Source organism: Odocoileus virginianus, chromosome 22, assembly GCF_023699985.2.
Source record: "Odocoileus virginianus isolate 20LAN1187 ecotype Illinois chromosome 22, Ovbor_1.2, whole genome shotgun sequence".
Lineage (NCBI taxonomy): Eukaryota > Metazoa > Chordata > Mammalia > Artiodactyla > Cervidae > Odocoileus > Odocoileus virginianus.
In genome coordinates, this window is record NC_069695.1 from 47977009 (window position 1) to 47985324 (window position 8316).

Below are 8316 nucleotides of genomic sequence, written 5' to 3' on the forward strand. Positions count from 1 at the left end.
TATTATTCAGTCATGCAAAGAACGAAATCCTGTATTTATGACAACATGGATTGACCTAGAGGGGATTATGCTAAGTGAACTAAACCAGAGAGAGAAAGACAAATATTCTGTTATCACTTATATGTGAACTCTGAAAAATAAGACAAACTTAACAAAACCGAAATGGTCACAGAGACAGAGAGCAAATGGTGGTTGTCAGAGGGGCAGGGGTAGGAGGAGGAGAGAAATAGGTGAGGGCGACTAAGAGGCCCAAACTTTTAGTTACAAAATCACTGAGTCACAGGTTTGAAATGTCATCTGGAAATGTAGTCAGTAATCACATGATACTTTTGTATGGTGACAGAGGGTAACTAGACTTAATATAGTGATCATTTGGTAATGTATAGAAATATGTTTCTTGTGTACCAGGAATTAACATAGTGTTAAAGGTCAATTGTACTTCAAAAGTGAATAAACAAACATCCATAGAAAAAGAGATCAGATTTGTGACTACCAGAGGTGGAGGGTGAGTAGAAGGGGGATTGAATGAAAGTCATTGAGGTACAAACTTCCAGTTATAAGATTAATAAGTACTAGGGATGTAATGCATGTGATAATTATATAAGTAACACTGTTATATGCAGTATGTGAAAGTTGTTAACAGTAAATCCTAAGAGCTCTCATTACAAGGGCAAATTTTTTTTTGTATTTTCAAAATTTGTGTGTCTATATGAGATGATGAATGTTCACTAAACTTGCTGTGGTAAACATTTCATGATGTTGGTAAGCCAAATCATTATGTTGTACATCTTAAACTTATCCAGTGCTGTACATCAATTATATCTCAATAAAACTAGAAGGTAAAATTATCCTAGAAGATAAGACTTAAAAAAAAAAAAAAGAGTAGTGCTATAGCAGTATAAGGATGTCCCATACCGTATTGGAGTATGCTTATTCTTTTTTTTAAAGATTTGTGTGTGTGTGTGGGCCATTTGTAAAGTCTTTCTTGAATTTGTTTTCCGTTTTTCTCTTTTGGCTGTGAGGCTTAGGATCTCAACTCCCCGAACAGGGACTGAACCTGCACCCTGTGTGCTAGGACTCAAAGTCTTAACCACTGAACCACCAGGGAAGTCCCTGGAATATATTCACTCTATGGAGTGCCCTTGAACAGATTATCCAACACCTACAGACCTATGTGATCGTTTGAAAAGTGGAAATAATGATAGCAAACTTTATGATCTTCTGAAGCATGAAGACAGTGTGTGTAGCATCTGACACTACTCCGGCATTTAGTGTTAATTTATGAATGACAGACACTGTGTGTGATTAGTAGCTAGGATATGGCTGTGGCTCCTGTGACAGATGCCCTAAAAGGCCAGACCTGAAGTTGACCACATCATCTCAGATGCAGACGTTAGTCTCTCTCCCGAGCCTGTACTGTGCTAAGCTGCTTCAGTCACGCCTGACTCCTTGCCACCCTGTGGGCCATAGCGCACCAGGCGCCTCTGTCCATGGGATTCTCCAGGCAAGAACACTTGGGTGGGTGGCTCTACCCCCCTCTGGCGGATCTTCCTGACCCAGGGGTCGAACCTCTGTCGCTTGCATCTCCTGCATTGGCAGGCAGACTTTTTTCCCACTGCACCACCTGGGAAGACCAAGAATGTGTTGTAGGATCCACCTGTTTGATTAAATAGGAGCAGAAATTTCTCTACCACAATTATTCTTTCCCACTGTTAAGGAAATTTAAGACTGAATTCCCAAATATTTTTACCTCAAGCAAATGAGATTGAATAGTAATTGTATATTTCTCTTGCTAATTGTGCTTCTCAGACACTACATCAACCAGAGATATGAGAAAGGAAGATTATTTATTCAAAAATGTGTTAATTAGTACAGAGAGAAGAATAAGACCTGTGTATTATTTATACTCCAATGGCTCATATAACTTTGAATTAACTTCAGATATTTATGAACAGCTGAAATTAATGATGGCCTTTAAAAAAAAAAGATTTATATTTCACCAAAAAGGTCTTTAAGTTTAACAAAAGTCCTACAAGGATAATAAAATTATATAAATTAAAAATATGTACATATATATTTAGTGAGCTGGGAACTGTGGTTTGATTCAGGATATACCCAAATCTAGAGTAATTTGATTTTTAACAGTAGAGTTCCCCTAAAAGTGATAACCAGCAATTAAACAGACAGGTTTCTATATTTCAGAGCAAGATTTTAAACATTAAAGCCCTAATATTATAGTTTAGAAAATCTTTATTTCATTTATAAAGAAAAATAAATATCTTGTTTTGAAAGTTTGAATGATCAAATACTTAAAAATACAATACAAACTAAGGATAACACCCTAAACAGATCCTTTCATTGCACCTCTTTCTTTTACATACAAAAAATCATCGTGTGCTATGTTATTTCACATAGAAATGCCCTGGTTTTAAAATGTGTATGTTACTTTTAAAGAAAAAAGTATGAAGGTATTATTTATAAAAGGAATACTTAATATTCAAAATTGACATTCCAAAGGTTAAAAATGGTAATCTTATTATTCTTCTCCTTTCTACTGTTTCTCTATTAACATAAACTGAATGCTGTTTTCATACATAAACCTTTTCATCTTTTAATGAAATGCCCAATTTTCATGTACTCCTTTGTTATTTCAGACATAAAGCTTCTAAGTGCACAGTGATTTACATAAAGGAAATTCGGCAACCCTCTTTGTTTCTAAAATTTTCTATAGTTACCCTCTGACATAAAACCATTTCATTTAGTGTGTGGCCTGTGGCAATAGCTAATAACTCAGCAGCGGTCTCGGCGAGGAGATGAAAAGCTCCCAGCAGTGTTGTAAGTTAGTGCAATAACATCGAGAGATGGGTGTGTAGAATTGCTTTCTGATTCTGCTGATGACAAGCCTGCACATGAGATTTCCCCATCATGTAACCTTAGCCTACAAAACTCCAGTACATTGGCATCACTGTAAGATGTCAATAAAGTGTTTGTAATAATGATCATGAAAACCTTTTTCTTTAGAGTAATAATGCATCCCTTATTTTTTTCTAATTGGATTTTCCTAATATTTTGGGGGATATACTGTGAAGGCGAAATTGATTTTATTCATCTACAGTGTTTCTTACATCTAATAACTTTTGAAGCTTCCTTTAACAATCCTTAGAAGTCTCATTTTACAATCCATTAATTATAATTTAGTGTTTTTATGCAACTATATCACTTTATACAAAAAAAATTAAAACTAAAAACATGCTTGCTTTAAAATGAGAATTACAGGTTAAAATCAATATTAATGATATGTTCAACACCCTAACATTAATAGTGATAATACATTGTTATGCTAAAAACAATGTAGATAGTAATACACACAGACACAGATATATATAATGGTATACAAAGGTATACAATAGAATGTTACACAGCATTAAAAAATTTAGGGATATTAATGTCATGAAAACTGTTGACAGTGCAATATTAAGTGAAAAAATAAGCACTGCTAAAAGTAAATGTTTATTTTTTTATTTTTTTTTTAAATAAGCACTATTCAAAGTAAACGTGGCTTCCCTGGTGGCTCAGTTGGTAAAGGGTCTGCCTGCAATGCAGGAGACCCGGGTTTGATCCCCTGGAGAAGGAAATGGCATCCCACTCCAGTATTTTTGCCAGGAGAATTCCAGGGACCAAGGAGCCTGGTGGGTTACAGTCCATGGGATCACAAAAATCAATATGACTGAGTGACTAACTTACACTTGCAAAGTAAACGTAATGATTATTTAATTGGGGGAGAATGGTAGTTTTACAGAGAGGCTGGGCAGAATTCACCTTAACCAAGTACTCTGCTGTAGTAAGACAAATCAAAAATGTCTCCTGATAGGATGTAGCAAGGAGAGCTTGGCATCCCTCCTCTGACCTACCTTCAAACCATTCATATCCTGGATCTTGTCATGATGAAACACCAGGCAAACCCAAATTGAGGAACACTCAATAATCTTAGGAGCTTGTAATCTTAAAGTAGCAAGGTCAAGAAAATCAAAAGAAAGTTGAAGTGTCACAAATTGAAGGCAACTAAAGGTAACTGACTAACACAACACAAGACTCTGGACGTGTATCCTTTTGCTATACAGAACATTAGGGCAAAAAATGGCAAAACTTGAATGGCAACTGATGGCTAGACCATAGTGATTATCTGTTAACTTCCTGATTTGATGACTAAATCAAAATTGTGTAGGAAAATGCCCTTGTTTACAGGAAACAGCATTCGTGTGGAGGGGTGATGGAGCATCATATTGCCATCTACTTTAAAATAAGTTCTATTTGCTATTCTTGCAGTTTTTTCTTTCTAAGCTTGGGACTGATACAATCATACATAAAGTGTTGAAAAATTAATAATCATATACAATCTGGTTACTTGGATAACTGAGAAATAAAACCTGGCTAAGTTTTCATCCTTCTGTTCAGAAGCTTGTTTTTCTATCAGGTATCCCTCATATGTACATATATAGATGAATATTTACATATTATACTTTATTGATTTATATTTATGTTTTGGAAAATAAACATTAACCACTATGAACTATTGCAGGAGATGCAGTAGATGCACGTTCAATCCCTGGGTCAGGAAGATCCCCTGGAGAAGGGCATGGCAACCCACTCCAGTACTCTTGCCTGGAGACCCATGGACGGAGGAGCCTGGCGGGCTAAAGTCCATAGGGTCCCAGGAGTCAGACACAACTTAACCAACAACCCAACAAGCACACACATTCAGGTATGTGTATGCACTATGTCAAGTCCGACTCTTTGTGACCCCATGACTCTCCATGGGTCACCGTGCCTTCCTCCAGGAGATCATCCCAACTCAGGGATCAAACTCACATTTCTTGCATTGGCAGGTAGGTTCTTTATCTCTAGCACCACCTGGGAAGCACCCCCCCCCCCAATACCTGAATACTATCATTATAAGGAGCCACTGCTTTTGTGGCCTTAAAAGAGCAAATCCAGGAAGAAGCCCTACATAAGTTAAGGCAGGACAAAAGCTAGTTTCAGTTTCTACAGGAATCGACTAGCATCCGCTGGCATTTAAATCTTCAGCAACATCAAATTTTGACTGCCAGAGGAAGAGTGGGACCTTTCTTACCTCCTTTTTAATTTCCATTACCTTTCCTGCCTGATGGAAAATAAAGCATTCTTGTTCATTTGAGGAAAATCAACACTGTAATCTAGCTTACATTTCAGAAGAAGTGAAGTCATATTTTCTTCTCTAAAGCTCACTACATTTCTTTAGTTTTCAACTATGAGCATACTCTACATTTACAATCATAAAAATGTTATTTAGAATATATTAACCATCCATTAAATCTGAACACACTATTCAATAAATGGTAGCTAATAGCTTTATAACTTATCCTACAACAGTAATTGCATTTTAAAATGTGTAGCTGCTACCAGGCTCCGTGAATTAATCCAACTTGGTTATGGTGTATAATCTTTTAATATGCTGTCAGAATTAGTTTGATAGTATTTTGTTGAGGACTTTTGCATCAATATAATCAAGGCTATTAATCTGTATGAGTTTTTTGTGTTTTTTTTTTCTCCTTTTTTGCAGTGTCTGTGTCTGATTTTAGTATCAGGGTAATGCTGGTCTTACAGAAAGAGCTTGGAATTATTCCCTCCTCTCCAGTATTATTTTTGAAGAGTTTCAGGAGGATTGGTATGAATTCTTCTTTAAATGTCATAGTCTTCTCTAGGGAGGTCAAACTGACCCCAAACTTTTCTGTGCTGGGAAGTTTTTGATTACCAGTTCAGTTTCTTTATGTGTTATTGGTATGCTCCAGTTTTTTGTTTCTTCATGAGTATTTAGATAGATTGTGTGTTCTTAGGAATTTATTCATTTCCTCTCAATTGTCCAAGTTGCTGGCATACAGTTGTTCATTACATATTTTCTTTTCTGATTTTAGTTACTTGAGTCTTCTCCCTGTTTTATTAGGTAGTCTAGCTAAGATTTTTTCAATTTTGTTGAACTTTTCAACAAATCAACTCAGTTTCATTGATTTTTTTCTATTCTCTATTTGATTTATTTCTACTATAATCTTTATTTCCTTCTTTCTGTTAGCTCTGAGTTTGGTTTGTTCTTTTTCTGGTTTCTTGAGTTGAAAGTTAGTTTGTTGATTTAAGGTCTTTCTTCTTTTTTAATGTATACATTAAAGCTATCAGATTCTCTTTTAGCACTGCTGTGTGTACCCTTTGTTTTGTCCCTAAACAATCAATATTTGGTGCCTTTTAAAGTGAGTTTATTTATTCTTCCTTTTCAACACTGGATCCTCATTTTTGTGTGTGGTAGTATTTTTTAGAGCCTTTTGTGTACCAACCACTGTGTAGTAGCTGGTGGATATCACAGACAAACCAAAAAGTAGTTATCACAGTATAATAAAGACTATAAGGGAATTAATGTATTGGTGATAATAGAACACATATTTTCAATTCTATCTCCTTTTTAGAATATTCCAGTCACCATAAACTAAATTTGTTTTATGACTGGCCAGTGGAGGAGTCCCTGATTCCCTGAGGACTGAGCTACAAGAGCTTAGATCTATCAGCGTCCAACCCTAGAGTTAGGTACAGTTTCTCAAACTGCATAGCATTGGAGAATGATAGCAAGATTTCAGGAAGAACACCATGATGTCAACCACAGGCTGCTCACACAAACCTGAATGGTTATGGTGGGAGGTAGAGGTATTTGAAGTAAGAGTAAAATGTTGAGATGTTGAGTGTGGCCAGAATGTAGAGTGTGAGATCATAAGTGTAAGGATAGGCATAGAAAGGAATTTTAAGAAGTCAGGATTTATCCTGGAGCAAAAGGAAGCTACTAAAGATTTGAAAGCTGAAAGATAATAGTAAAAAAGGAAGATAACTGTAGTTATAGTATAAAAATATCTTGGAAAGGTATTCCACCTAGCTGAGCTCATGATGGTATATGGAGGGAGTGAGTGTGTGGATGAAGAGATTGAAAGGCTTAAAAAGATTGTCTGGATCTGTGTAGTACAGCTAGGAAAATTATATCCATGAGTTAGAGAAATAGAAATATCAACTAGAGTAAAGAAAAAAAAAGTGAGCTAAAATTAGAAATACTGAGCTCCTATGTCTATGGGACTTTAGGAGATAATCAGAAGTCTAAGCAGGGATTTGGAAATTAGTAGCATGCAGAGGCAAATGGGGCTCCCTATGAGGAGTCAGAGAACCAGAGAGGGAACCCTAAAGAATACCAGCATTTAAGGGGTGAAGATTTAAAACAAACGGCAGCAGAGACTGGAAGAGAGCAGCCAGCATGTGGGATACGTGGAGAATGTGGCAGCAGAGAAGGCGAGGAAGAAATAAGAACAAAAAGTCAAGGAACTACTATAAGTGACCAGTAAGAGAGGTATGGAAATTATCTTTGGGATTCAGAGTAGAGAAGAAGGGATTGCTAGCCATCTTGGGAAACTAACCGAGCCTCCCTGTGGCTGGTGACTGCAGTGGGTTAACAAGGAGCGTTCCTGAGTTATGAATGACTCCATATCCGTGAACTTGACAGTGAAGGCAGGTGTGAGTGAGGTCCAGATGGACAAATGCGTATTTTCATTAAGATAAGAGAGACAAGCAAATAACTTCAGGAAATATAACAGCACATTTTGTAATCATGAAGTAGCGCAGAATATTCTAGCCACAAGGCACTAAACGCACTCTAAGAAACATACAATCAGACAGATCAGAATGAGTTAAGTGTTCAGGATTTTACACCCCTTGTCTTCCACATGATCAATGTGACCTTCTGTATTTTCACAAAGATAATTCTCCTCTCCATCCAGATTTCCTGCTCAGAACAGGTGCTTGCCAAGGAGCACTGCTGTGCTTGGACAGAAGCAGTGCCACACTCCTGAAAACAAGGAGCCCTGACCTCTGCGAATGTGAAAGAAGCCCCAAGGCCCAGCATAGCCCCCGTGGGCAGTGCTTTGCCCAACATAATGTGAGCAGTTTGATCTCCCAGCCCATCCTTCCTCAGAAAAAACTGCATCACAAATAACTACAAGGAATCCTTTCCCTTGGACAGAAAGAAAGCTCTGCAAGGGGTAAGGAAACCATTGCCTTTCCTTTTCTTTGAAGACAGTTGCATCACTTCCTGTCTCAGTCTTTATACATGGTACTAGGCATCTGTATCAATAGAACTAATAGTGCGCATCCTTAGATTATACTGACACAATCCCAGAGCATATTAGGTCAGAGAAAGAAACTTGCTCTGTAAGCTCTGAATAACCACTTGATTCCTCCACTCCCTTTCTGGGCTTC